At 37.7% G+C, this 14,836-nt stretch overlaps 1 protein-coding gene across 49 annotated transcripts in view; it reads right to left on the reverse strand.

Moving 5' to 3' along the window:
* Positions 1 to 14,836, reverse strand: part of casz1 (castor zinc finger 1) — a 325,550-nt gene that overhangs the window by 48,191 nt on the left and 262,523 nt on the right. The gene's annotated exons all lie outside the window — the stretch shown is intronic.

Here is a 14,836-nt window from a genome sequence, read left to right on the forward strand (position 1 = left end):
GTTGTGGGTGAGCGTTAAAGACTAAAAGAAAGCACAGAAACTGCATCTGGGAGTAGAAAGAAAGAGAGAAAGAGCAAGCGTAAAAGAGATAAACACAGCCCTCACCTCGCATCACCTCACCCTGCTTCACTCTCAACATCTTTCACTTAAATTCACCAGAAGCTCCTTTAAACTTGCTTGTTCAGTGCTGAAGACCACCACAGTAACAGTCTTGGACCACATTTCTCATTTCAGTAGACATTTCAGAGATCAAAACAGTAGTTTGAGAGTCAGAAACCAGTAGGACATGCACACTTGCTATGCATCTTTACAAAATGTAGGCCATGTTTAGACGTATATTAAGATGTGGTTTTGGTCAATCGGCTCACATTACCATTTGCATTTACACCTGCTGCCTCTCACTTTCATCCACTTTCTGAGGTGATGGTCAATGGGTGGGTATATGCATGGGAAGATTGTGTATTGTACATTTTTTTGCCATTAAATCAAAACTTTGAGTGTTTTAAAGTGGCAAAGTTTAAGTCCGTTTTAGCTAACGTTACACACCTTCAACCACAAGACCACCTACACTATGAAAGCAACGTGGGCAAATGTGTTACTGAAAACCATTAGAGGTGTCCGTAATGGACAGACCGTAAATGCTTTTGACATTTAGATTTACCCTACAATTACATTACATTTATATTTACATTGATTCATTTAGCAGACACTAAATCTAAAGCGACTTACAAAAAAGGATAATAGGAACACTTCAAATCACCTAGATCAGATTGCTAAAAACGCACCTTAGACGGAGAGTTCACAAAAAAATACAAATATTTAGTTACCATATACTTCATATACATAAAAGTTCAAACTTTTATGAGGTTTTATCTTCTGTTAAACACTATAGATTTTTCGATTAAAGCTGGAAACCTGTAACCATTGACTTTCATAGTTGGGTTTCAGCTTTCTGAAACCGATAAAGACTCAGTTGAGAGTATTTTTGGGTGAACTATCCGTTTAATTTCATAGGAACACAGCATTTTAAGGCAAACTGAATTCCAACACGTAGACTGCAATTCTAGCCATTCGGTGAAATCTGCTTTTGAAAGTTCTTCATGGGACTGGTCATTTGCTATTTCACCCCAATGTGCTATCTATAATATGCATCTCTGTGTCAACCTCCCCCCTGCAGCTGTTCTGGGTCTGTCCATTTCCAGAGATGCCTTTTTAAGGGCAGAATTCTCTCACTGCGAAGTCACCCTTTCGCCACAAATCTGATGCAAAGATTTAGCAAAGTTCACTTTTAATAGGTTTTCCAGGCTTAAAATCGAGCCCGCTCGTAATGTTAGATGTTTATCATGCAGTAAATAAAGAATGGGAAACCTGCGGGACGTATAACGGTCTGTGGAATGCTTTAGCTGGTAGTTAGACGCTGCGTTGAGATGAGCTATTTCTAACCATCCCATGAAGCTGTCAATACAAAAGCCATTTCAGCTGCTTGAGTAAGAAAATCTCATATTGTTTTTTGATGAGAAAGTGTGTCGGATTGAAATCTATAAAAGGATAATGAACATATGCGCGGACTCAAGGTCAACCTGTTGTATTGTAGATGTGCCTTGCACCCTGTGGCCCCGGCACATGCTTTCTCAGTTACTGTATTTACACTCAACACTTCCTCTCTGAAACAATGAGCTGAGGAATTATGCACACTCCATGCTACACCGCATGCATCTGTACACCTCAGATGTGCAAAGTTTTACCTCAGACAATTGCAAGGCCTGGGTTGAAGAGGTCACCTAGTTGAGGACGGCAATTTCAACCCCCCCCCCCCCCCCCCCCCCCACCCCCCCCCCCCCCCCCCCCCCCTAAAAAAAGGAAGAAAAAAAATATCAGCTGCAAAAACTATTAGGAAGTGGAAACATAAATTCTGAAGTATTTTTTCAGAACATCTCCAAAGGAAGATTGAGGTCATTTGGGCGTAACAGTATAGGTCATTTACTGTTTACCCTGCTCAGTATTTCACGCTTTAACTAGTGATTTCCTTTGCATTGCAATCTCCTTTTCCTTGTAGGAAATGACCCCTGAGAAGCGATCTCGTTCCATTACCCACAATTTATGTGCGTTTTTCCCAGTGTCCAAAATTAACACTCAACCAAGCAGCATATGCAAGTAAAAAATTGCTTTGGTGAGGAAACACAACCGCTTGTGGCTGGTAGATTTTCAAGGAACTGACACAAAATACACTCACTGGCCAGTTTATTAGGTACACCTGTCCAACTGCTCGTTAACGCAAATTTTTAATCAGCCAATCACATGGCAGCAATTCAAAGCATTTAGGCATGTACACATGGTCAAGACGATCTGCTGCAGTTCAAACCGAGCATCAGAATGGGGAAGAAAGGTGATTTAAGTGACTTTGAACTTGACATACTTGTTGGAGCCAGATGGGCTAGTGCAAGTATTTCAGAAGCTGATGATCTACTGGGATTTTCATGCACAGAATGCGGCAGTTCCGTGAGTGCAAATACCTTGTTGATGCCAGAGGTCAGAGGAGAATGGACTGGTTTGAGCTAATAGAAAGGTAACAGTAACTCAAATAACTATTCGTTACAACCTAGGTATGCAGAACAGCATTTCTGAATGGACAACACGTCAAACCTTGAGGCGGATGGGCTACAGCAGCAGAAGACCACACTGGGGGGCACTCATGTCAGCTAAGAACAGGAAACTGAGGCTACAATTCGCACAGGCTCACCAAAATTGGACAATAGAAGATTGGAAAAATGTCTGATGAGTCTCGATTTCTGCTGTGACATTCGGATGGTATGGTCAGAATTTGGCGTCAACAACATGAAAGCATGTATCCATCCTGCCTTGTATCAATGATTCAGGCTGCTGGTGCTGGTGTGATGATGTGGAGGATATTTTCTTGCCACAATTTGGGCCCATTAGTACCAATTGAGCATCCTGCCAATGCCACAGCCTACCTGAGTACTGTTGCTGACCATGTTTGTCCCCCTATGACCACTGATTTCTTGAACATGACAATGAGTTTACAGTACTCAAATGGCCTCCACAGTCACCAGATAACAATCCAATAAAGCACCTTTAGGATGTGGTGAAACGGGAGATTCGCATCATAGATGTGCAGCCGACAAATCTGCAGCAACTGCGTGATGCTATCATGTCAATATCGACCAAAATCTCTGAGTAATATTTCCAGTCACAAAGGATTAAGGTAGTTTTGAAGGCAAAAGGGGTCCAACCCCGTACTAGTAAGGTGTACCTAATAAAGTGGCCTGTGAGTGTATATGATTTGAATAATGCAAGGATTCAAATCTTTAAGGACGTAAAAATAAATTAGAACATTTTTATTTTTGAAGACATTTGATATATTATTTATATTACAAAAGTCAAAGGTTTAAAAAAAATCATAATAATTAAAGACATTTTTAAAAACATTTTATTGTTACATACTATATAACAAAACATTGTACTTTACAACATTAGCAACTTTTTCTATACCAAATTAAGGCAATGCACTTGAAAGAAATCTTTTTTTTTTTTTTTAAGAGATGAGATCTGAGGTTTTAAATGAAAGAGGATCAGGGCACTAATGAGGAGCTCCTGTGCACAAAAAGGGAAAAAAAGAAGAAGAAAAGATCATGCTAAATCAGTTAGTAGCTGCTGCATTAAATAAATGCCCGGCAATAGATATGCCTCGGTTCTGGCCAACAATGGGGATCGCTATGGTAACACCGCTGTTTACTCCGAGTCGTTTGTGTTCATGATAGCATGCAGAGCGATAAAAATCAGTAGGGACACAGATAAAAGAACAGCCTCCTCTGGGATCCCTCCCACCACTCTGGGGACCGGCACTCATGCTAAGAAAAATAGGTGCAACAAACAGCAAACCTCAATGATTTGATGCGTCCGAACGCATTCGCTTCAGCGAAACGCTATTATTTCAGGCCCTCAAAGACGTCTGTCAGTGCTGAATAACAAAGGAACGGTGCGGATGATCAGAGAACACGTTGTTTTCTTTAAGAGGTCCTGTTTATTGTAATGCTGACAATATTTTTACTGGAAACAGCGCAGAGCTGGAGTCGCCGTAATGCTTTTACTCTATAAGGAGAAAAGCTTTGCGAAAAAGTCAAGAAACTATTCTAAACAGATTCGACAATAAGAGTGAGAGAGCTTCTTCTTTTTTATCTCCCCGCACATCAAAGACCTCACAAGCCCTGTTTCTTTTCAGAAGCGTGAGGCGGAGGACGCCGGGGATGACAGAAAAGATGCCTTGAACGTGGCTCTCCAGGCCCTGCGTGTCTCGTTTAATGCGGAGCTTCTGTTTATGTGCCGGAATGATATCATGCCCAATCAAGTGGTGTTTCAAATCCTAATAATGCCGTTGGAAGTGCATTATTTGTATGAACGTGTGCTGACTGCAATCAGCCCACCAGAGTGAGGAAGTGGCTGTTAATGACTGCCTAGATTGGCGTGTCCTGTTCTTCCCTCTTTCTCTCTCTCTCTCTCTTCCTCTCTCTCTTTCTCTCATTCTGACAGGAAGAGTATGCACGCTAAATCTGGGATATGACATACTCTTTCTCACCTGGCAGCCACTGCTCGCGATTGTTCTAGAAATAAACTCTGTTTACTCTGCTAAACCCGAATCCCTCGACTTAACGGTGATCTAACACTCTGATCTGCCCTGTCTGATTTCACGCAGACTTTCAAAATACGTTGACTAATGCAAGGACAAAACCCCGGTAATACGGAGCATTCATTAAACGCAACAGGCCTGGACAGCGCTGGATTATTTCTCATTATTTAAAGATCCTCCTGTCAGAGCAGTTTCTTTCTGGCCTGACTTTTAAAAGCTTTATTTTGATATTGTAATCCTTTTGACAGATTAACTGACCTGGATTGTGTCTGAATGAACTCTTTTATTTTGTTTCATGTGGGGGAGGAGGGGGGGGGGGGGGGGCTTGGACCTTTGGCTGTTGGGAGACTCTGAAAATGTCAAAATAATAAAAAGAAGACGCATGAGATCCTGTCATAATTTCTTCACCCTTGTGATGTTCTATTGTTTCAGATTCTTCTTCGGAACACAAATGATTGTTATTATCATACCAAGGTGACATGTGAGGACAAACCTCAAATCTGAATGCCGTAAACACTGTTTACATGCTAAAATAAGTCTAAATTAAATCAGTTCATCACATAATGAAGGCATGTCTCTGCAAAAGACTTAGATTAAGCCTCTGATTTATATCTTGTTATGTATGTGGATGGACAGAATTTGGCAAAAACTATCCTGATTTGTGTTCTGAAAGTTTTATGGCTTCGCAAGGACATGGGTGTGAGCAAACGATGACAGAATTTTCATTTTGGGGTGAACTGACCTTTTAATTTGCATATTTGCAATGCAGTTTCTCATTAAGTGCAGCCACTGCGACAAGAAGGGCCATCATAGAGGCAGGCATTTCCTCACCTACTAAAGCTCGGACAGACACACACATGCTGAAATAATCCCCTCTGTTTTTATTTTGCTAATTTACAGCTTGCAGGAAGGAGTTTGTTTCCCTCATCGCTCCGAGGGAAGGGGAGCGGAAAAGTCAGCATCGGACCTGTTCTCCACACACCCCTCGTTCCCCAGCATCTGGCCTCTCTTTCGATTTTATTACACAAGAATAACAATAAGCAGGTCTGCGACCCCGTCTACGGAATTTGCCGTATTTTTTCCAACGGTCTGTGCTGATGCTCCGAATTTCCATTTTCTGCATGCATATTTAATTGAGTTTTGTCCCAGTGGTGCGGAAATGATTTGTTTTTTGCTCTCTGTTCACTTGACTCCTCTTCGGAGTCGGTAACCCTGATTAAGACGTTCACGTTAATTTCCCAGCGCACACCTTTTTTTGTGCATTAATGGTTCTGATCGTCTAATTAAAACTTCTCAGCTTCGCTGCTGATCACCGCTCGTTGTGCCTCTGACCTGAAGTTTTAATTGCCGCGTCAGAGGCGATAATAATAATTTCTGGGTTCTGATGATTAAAAACAATGCCATTCCCAACTGCTGCTTAAAGCAGGAAAAAGATGGAAAGGGAGGCTGGGGTGAATCACAGAGAAAAACAGTAGAATTAGACTGGAGAAGCTATTCGAGGTTTTAAACAGGTTTGTTGGGTATTACAGTATGAGAAGGGAGGAACAGCACCCAGGGCAGGTTTACCAGGTTTGCAGTGTAAATGAGGGCAAATATGACTAAACAAATAAAAACATTCCCAGAAGCGCACGAGGTTATAAGAAACTGTGCATTCCACATCTCTATGATAGTTATTTTAAAACTTTTGCCTTTGTTCCCAGTGTTGTAATCTGACACCAGCGCTGATGTCTAAAAGCAAGTTGTTGCGTTATGGAGTTGTGCCAAAAATAATCGGCTGATATGTGCAATAATGGACAATTTCTGTTCAAAAATAGTCAAGCAAATGTTAATTAATAGATTTTTTTTAAATGGATAAAAAGTCCTGTTGAAAAGATTGAGGTATGGTTTTAAAATGAAAATTTTAACTGCATCATGGATACATGTATTTAATCAAACATATTCCAAAATCAGTAACAATGTTCTTCACTTTATAATATTGGGAATTGTTTAAAAAATAAACTTAATGTCCTTTTTTTAAAATTAAAAACAGCAATAACTAGTTACTATTATGCTAAAGCTACATATATAGATACATATACTTAAATATACATATATATTAACAATTACTGTAACTTGATCAACAGAATGCATCCTCAATAAATAAAAAGCATTTTTTTTTTTTTAAATATACAGTTGAAATCAGAATTATTAGTGGCCCTTTGAATTATTTTTCTTTTTTAAATAGCACAACAAAGATCAAACAAAGCAGTTATTATAAATAAGCTATTAAAACAATTGTTTATAAATGTGTTGAAAAAATCTTCTCTCTGCCAAACAGAAATTGGGAAAAAATATTTCTAACTTCAACTGTATATTGACCGAAAGCTTTTAATAGTAAGCAAAATAAAAACATTCCCAGAAGTGCACGAGGTTATAAGAAACTGTGCATTCCACATCTTTATGATAGTTATTTTAAAACTTTTGCCTTTGTTCCCAGTGTTGTAATATGACACCAGCGCTGATGTCTAGAAGCAAGTTGTTGCATTAAGGAGTTGTGCCAAAAATAAAACATCGGCTGACATGTGCATTAATGGCCAAACTATGATGGGGTTTTATAAACTGCTCATACTCGTACGCACTCTATCATTCTGTCCTTTTTTTGTCTGATGGACTCTAATGGATTTTTCAGATTCCCATGCAGGGATCAATTTTTTAGAGAGAGATACACATCCGGACAAAACAATTATGCTCATGAGTGTTTCTGTTTTTTGTTTTTTTCTGACTTTAAAGTTTTTTTTTGTCGTTGTTGTGAAGCAAAATATGAATGCAAAGGGCATGCACACATACACACTCTCTCTCTCTCACTCAAATCTGTTGTATTATTAATCAGTCCGTTGCACATCTGCTTGCTTGCAGTGTGTGTTTTTTCCCATCAATAAAGCACTTATTGCTTTTAGTCTGGAATGTGACCTTGCATGTTGCATGCTGTCTTTGGTCTGACCTTGAAGGACCTACTTTGACTTCTCCCTTTCTCTTTTTTTCTCCCTCTGTCAGACTGGAACCTTCTGCCACATACAATAATTCAGTTACATCCCGTTGCAGGTAACAAAAACAAACAAGCCGTGAGGAAAAAAAGGCACGCACATACTTGCCGCAGAGGACAATGGACAGAAAATGGCAGATACATATTTTGACGCACAGACGGAAAAGGAAATATTTTGTTTAAGCGGCGCAGTTAGGCAGCAACCCTTCAGTTCTGAGAACAAATACATCCCTGAAGCCTAATTATAAGACAAAGCATTTGAGTCGTCCCCTGAGGACAGAAAGGCTGGGATAGGGAAAAGTAAACTCTGAGGTGATCTGCTCTGCACGTGCCCGCATCACACTTGCTAAAATTATAAAGGAAGTTGGTTTCACAGCTGGTACAGAGTTTTGGGAAGAATAGGCCTGCCTGCAAAGAGGAGGGTTCTGTGTTGCTCTAATCCAGTATGACTTAAATCTCTTTACTTTTAAAGTCATTAGACTACACTAACAATCCTTTAAGAAATAAGTTTGTAAACTAAAAACACCAATAAACTTTAAGTAAAAATTTTGGTAGGATCAAGGCAATTAAATGGAGATATGCTTGCAAATCAGGAACCATGGACAATTTCTGTTCAAATATATTCAAGCAAATGTTAATTACTAGATTTTTCTCTTAAAATAGACAATAAATCCTGTTAAAAAGATTGAGGCGTGTTTTTTTTAATTAAATTTTTTAACTGCATCATGAATACATTTATTTGATCAAAACAATTGCAAAAACAGTAGCAATGTGCTGTTAAAAAATAAACTGATTTTATTACGTTTTTTCTATTAAAAAGAAAATAATAAGGGATGTAACGATTCACCGTGAGCCGGTTGAAATTTTATTCAAAATATGTGACGATTCAAACTGATTGAAATCCTGAGCGAATCGCGATACATGTTTTGAACAGAGGGGGCACTGTTAACAGGCGCAAGATTGCTTTACCTGCGCATGAGCGGCGAGCAGGAGGTGGAGCAGCAGAGTAAAATGACAGCGGTGAAGTGCGCCAGACAAACTGTGCAAATACTGCAAAAAGACATTTACTCACACTAAGAGAAGAACAAACATGCCGCACATAAACCATCAGCACAGTAAAAAAAAACTACTGTCACAGATGTCTATAAGCAAAAAAACTATTGATAAGCCAAACCACGCCGACTGGATGATTTGCAGCTCTGCTTGCTCTGAGGAGATCACACGATGCATCAGTGTTTTCATAGTGAAAGTGTGAAGATGTTTTTCAGACTGAAAGAGAAAGTTGTTCTGTTACAGAAACAGGTATTCAATTATTTTTACCTTCTTATTTTCAAATTAGTTTATGCATATTTTAATTATTTGCTTTTTATTTGCTTATTATATTTAAAAATGTTCAAGATTACCTCTTCTTAAGTGTATCACACTGACACTTATACTAATCAATTATACAAGCAATATGAATTACTCACGTTTAGGTTGTATTATAGTTATTATTATTATTTTTTGGAATTTGTTTTTAAAATAGCCATTTGATTATGGAAGAAAATATATAATTTTGCAATACAATGTGCAGCGTTTAAGAAAAAAAATGAAAGGGCTCTTCACCTTAAATTTGCTTCGAATAATTTTGTTAAAAAATTGTGACAAACTCATAAATCGTGAAATTAGTATCATGAATCTTATCACTTAAAGTTAAACTCGGCCACTCATAAGTTTCTTTTAGGATTTTTGAAATAATAAAAAAGCATAGATATATTGAATATAAAACATATATACTATATATAATTAATCATTAGTTTAACCTGATTACCAGAATGCATCCTCAATTAATCGAAAGCATCATTTTATTTTAAATATATATTGACCAAAAGCTTTCGAATGGTAATACTGATATATTCTCAAAATAATAACAAAATGTTCATTTTAGGGTGAACTAACCCTTCAATTAATAAATAAATAAATAAATACATGCCGGTCTCAGAAGCCAGTTTGATTGAATCCAGCCCTGGCACACAGTGTTAATTGACCCACGCTGCCATGTTTGAGGGTCCGCCCATGTGCCCGAGCAGGAATGTGACAGGAAGCCAGCTTACGAGACGAGGCTCCCCGTGCCACTGAAGGGCACTTGAGCTGATATCTGCACAGATTAACTGCTTGAGATGTATTTTTGTCACGAGTAGCTGTGGTTAGCGTGGGGCATTGGGGAGCGGGTGCTGAAGGCGGGGGGGTGGACTACTCTAGTTCCTCCAGTGCAAGGGCACAACGAGAGGTTGGTGGCCGCCGGAGCCGCCCAGACCGGAGTCTGTCACTCAGAGTCATTATCTGAGGGGATATATTTAATTTAGTGGTTCCGGAGCTGCGCTGCTGAGTAAGCCAAGCCACCATTAGGGCCGTCCTCCAGGGGAAACACAGCACACGCCGCTCGATTAGTTATCAATTAAGAGTGCAGAAACCTCCACCTGCCGCGTCAAAGAGTGGCAGAGAGACCACGTCGGACTTTTTCTGCTGTTTTCCTCTGACTCTTTCCCTCTCAGGCCTTCCGACGTCAGGTTAACCTTGATATGAAGCGCTGTCAGGCCAGATAACGTCAATCAAGAGGGGCCTTTCACATAACCTCAGTGTGAAACCTAAAAAGCAACCTGTTTAGATGTTTGGACATGCCCTCTCTCACCAGCAGATGATTTTCATTAGAGAGAAATGAGTTGTGGCACTTCTTTAACAGGACTGGTAAGAAATTCTGACAGGCTTTAAGACACTTTGCTGTAAATGAATGAATTAACAAGCGGACCAGTAAAGCCTCTGGGTAAGAGCCAGAGTGAGAAATGTTAAGACGTCGCTTAATGTCATTTTTGTTCAAGTGTTACAAGTCTTTCTTTCTTTCTTTCTTTCTTTCTTTCTTTCTTTCTTTCTTTCTTTCTTTCTTTCTTTCTTTCTTTCTTTCTTTCTTTCTTTCTTTCTTTCTTTCTTTCTTTCTTTCTTGTCACCCTTTACTTGTTTGATATCTTTTGAAAGAAGAGTTTGTCTTCTTTCTCCTGTTGAACACAACATAAAACAGTTTGTAAAAGGCTGAAAACCTGTAACCATTGACTTTAGTAGTAGGATCAAACAATGTCAATGGTTACAGATTTCCAGCTTTCTTCAAAATATCAGAAGAAACTCAGAAAGATTATGAATTCCTTGAGGATAAGTATATTGTGAGTAAATTTTCATTTTTGGATTAAATATTAAGTATTAATATACCATTAGTGGTATTTCAACCTTTTTGTTTTTTTTATTGCTTTTTGCGTCAACTTTTTTTCTTCAAGCTAAATGAAAATGAGAAATATTTTCTAGTCAACTAGCTAACATAAAATAGCTGTTGTGATTAATGAATAATTGGGCAATTTAGTTGCAGAAGTAACTAACTAACTAACTAACTAACTAACTAACTAACTAACTAACTAACTAACTAACTAACTAAATAAATATATAAATAAACAAAATTATTATATAACAATATATATTTATTTACTTACTGTTTTTAGAGAAGAACTATAACTTGTATGAGTGCACTAGCTTGCAGATTGCATGACCTCATCCTTTAAAACTTTCTCTCCAAAAAATTCCAGCTTGTACAGTAGGAGTGATTGATTTCCAAGCTACTCTTTAACTTTCATTTTTCAGATGCTGAAGTTCTGTTTCTGAAGCAATTTTCTGAAATTTAGCTTGCATTTTATCGCATGCCATAGATCCTGGGGCACATCTCTTTCAGAAATGAGAAAAGGAGGTGACCCTTCGACAAAAAACTACATTTCCAGACAGGAAGCCTCGCTGACAGCTTCGATCCCTGGCCACCATTAAAGCATTTGCTCTGCTTCACAGACTCTGACTTTTTTTTTTTTTTTTTTTTTTACATTTTATTCACAGAGGAACAATTTACAGGTGTCCCCTGAACTTCTCAGGTTCAGTATACTTTAGTTCTGTAAGTTCCCTGCTGCAACTATACCAACCTGATCTCTTTTAATCTAGGCTTTGTTACAGTGAAGTGGTCAGTTGACAAAACTGAATCGTCTTACTCATATGCGGTGAAGCTACAAACAATATGAACAAAGCTGTGTTACGTATACAGTTGAAGTCAGAATTATTAGCCCCCCTTCATTTTTTTTATTTTCATTTTTTATTTCCCAAATGATGTTTAACAGAGCAAGAACATTTCCACAGTATGTATGATTAAAAAAAAAATGCATTTTTAGAATATTCATAAAAGACACTCTCTTAAATGTAGTACGGTGTAAATTAAATGTATACAGATTAAATATATACACTCTTTATATTAGAGATGCACCGATATGGATTTTTACTGATACAGATAACCGATAACTCATTAGATTTGGAGGCTGATAGCCGATATATTAGCTAATAAATCTAACTATTTCAAAATTTTCAGCATGATTGCAAAAAACTAAAGGTAAACACATACAGTTAACATTTGATTGTTTTAAAACCTTTAGAAAAAAAAATCTGATCTTTAAACTTTATTAATCAATTTCTTTTCTATAGCCTATGCTTTTTATATAAATAAAATCTACTGCCTGACAAAAAAAAAGAGATCATGCACCTATGAAGAAACCAAGTCACCAAAATCAGTAAAACAATAAAAAAAGCAGCTTCAAACATCGAAAATAAACCATAATTTTTGAAAGTTAAAAAAAAATCTGGCTTTCTTATCAGACTGATAATGGTAACATTAAAAACAGCATGTATCGGCCGATATCGATATGGCTGCCAATATATATATATATATATATATATATATATATATATATATATATATATATATATATATATGCCTACATTTAATTTGCTGTGGACACTAAAAGTGACATGCAGAGGTGACTGCCACCAGAATTTATGGGACCACCATGTGTGCTTGATATGTTTAACACGCAAACTTCTGCCAGTAGTATATATTAAATTCATGGAGATGTTACACCTGCAAATACAAGTCATTCTTTTTACTATTTTTTTACAAGAACATGCAAACTTCAAGTTCAAAATGACAACATTTCATACTTGTGTACAAAAACAAACTGATAAAACTGTTTCCGAGAAAAAGAGCTGTGGCTGCTTTTTTTTTTTTCAAATCATCACAAGCAAAAAAAAGCTTTACAAAAGGTGAGCATGTGTATGTGTGTGTATATATCTGTGTGTGTGTGTGCTATTTTGGTCAAAGAACACAAGAGGAAGTATTGCATATGACTCAAACAAAGAATATGCTTTTGATAAAACCACATCAGCTTCTTGTATATTCTACCCTAAAACAGGCTGGTTTCCTGATTTTTTAGATGCTCTCTGCCCTCAAACGGAAGCTGCGCAAGTAAACAGCACAACAGCTCAGTACACAACAAAACGAGCAGCGTTTCACAAATGATCACAGACATTGATAACAGTTTCCAAACGAGCGGCGAGGGCAATATCATTAACACGCCGTTGTTTTTTCCAACGCACTAAAAATGGCACAAACGCATTTCGAGCTTCAGCCACACACGGGTCGCACTTTTGCATTTCACCTGCATTAGCATTCGACTTATTATTATTTTAAAACGAAAACGGATACTCTGTTGAAGTGCAAATCTGATGAATTACCGTAGCAGATTGCTGTTATCAATTATTAAAGCCTATTTTATAAATATTCAGGTCTGTCATGCATCTAATAATGAAGGCTTTGGAGAAGGTTACTTCCTGTGCGCATCCTAACGTGTCAGAAATATCACTTTTAATCACGATTCTGTCAGGGTTTTTGCATTTGAACTCTTTCAAAAAATAAATAAATATAAAATGCCACGGCTCACTCTCTCCCTGCCATTTTCAATGGGGATGGCCGGTTTGGTTAAAAACCCAGATTGGCCTGCGCACACATGTCGGCACAACGCCACCGATCATTTGAGAGGAGAATAATGCATTAACGTGGTTCTACCTTCTGGACACACCTAATCCCAGAGCAAGTGCAACCATATGGTGCGATGCATATTCATATTCCTCTGTCTGCACCTCTGTAATGCTTAAACAGTACTTCAGAAACTTCAAATGGGAGGAAGAGAAGATGAAAGGGAAAGACTGACAAAAAGGTGAAGAAAAAGTTTTCCCTCTTCCATGTTTTGGGGTTTTTTGGGGGGAGGGTTTAAGCTGTGGTTTGTCTTTGAGATAAGGAGGTGTGTTGAAACTGATCCCGGTGTGTATGTGTGAGAGGTGTCTGGCTGTGGGTAAACTGTGTTGTCAGGTGGGTTTGCCGCTCTCTCCCCAGCAGGGTAAATACCAGGCGAGGACGATGTGGAGATTAACGCTGTCAGATCTGCAACAGTAACCCTTCATTATCAGAGCACCAGGGCCTACACACACTCACACACTGTCCTCCACTGCCTGGGCACACAGTCAGTAATTACCAAAGCAACCTCTTCCTCTCGCTCCATTTTTCTTTTCCTCTGCCTCATTCTGATGCTGGATCTAGCATGTTTGTCTTACTCACATCAATGGATGAGAGTTTACAATTACATCTAAGTTGATGCATCTCTTAAAGACAGGATGGAAAATTGTTGGGCAAGAGGAATATTTTAATCCTCAGGTTTTAACATAGTTAAAAGTAAATAAATAAATAATTAAAAATATATAATCAAAAATATACATTTGTTGGCTTTTGGTCCAAACTGATTGAGAATAATGTATCATCGTAGTTGAAATGTTGCTCTGTTGTTATCGTGAGGAATTGTGTACTTGTTTTTAGTTTTCTTTCCGTACTAGGGAATTTAATTTGGAGAATTTTCTGTAAAAATGTCGAACAGCTATTGAAACAAAAAATATCTAAATATTAAAAAATATAAAAAATATATTATTGTCTTTACAATAAAAAAACTTAAATATTGAAAAAATGTTTTATGGAGCTGGATTGTTGGTGATTGGATGGATGTCGGCCCAATTGGGTTCTCGAAAATTTGAAACTTAATTTTTTTTTTAATGTTTAAAATTATTTAAGATCTACAAGATAATATTTCAATGATTTTAAGACATTTTAAGGCCAAAAAGTTTGTTTTTGAAACAAGACATTTTAAGACTTTTTTAGACCCTGCGGACACCATGATATATAAAACATAATAAAAAGTAAAGTATAAAACAGAGACTTCAGGGAATTTTTA

This window comes from Danio rerio, chromosome 23 (genome assembly GCF_049306965.1).
Source record: "Danio rerio strain Tuebingen ecotype United States chromosome 23, GRCz12tu, whole genome shotgun sequence".
NCBI lineage: Eukaryota > Metazoa > Chordata > Actinopteri > Cypriniformes > Danionidae > Danio > Danio rerio.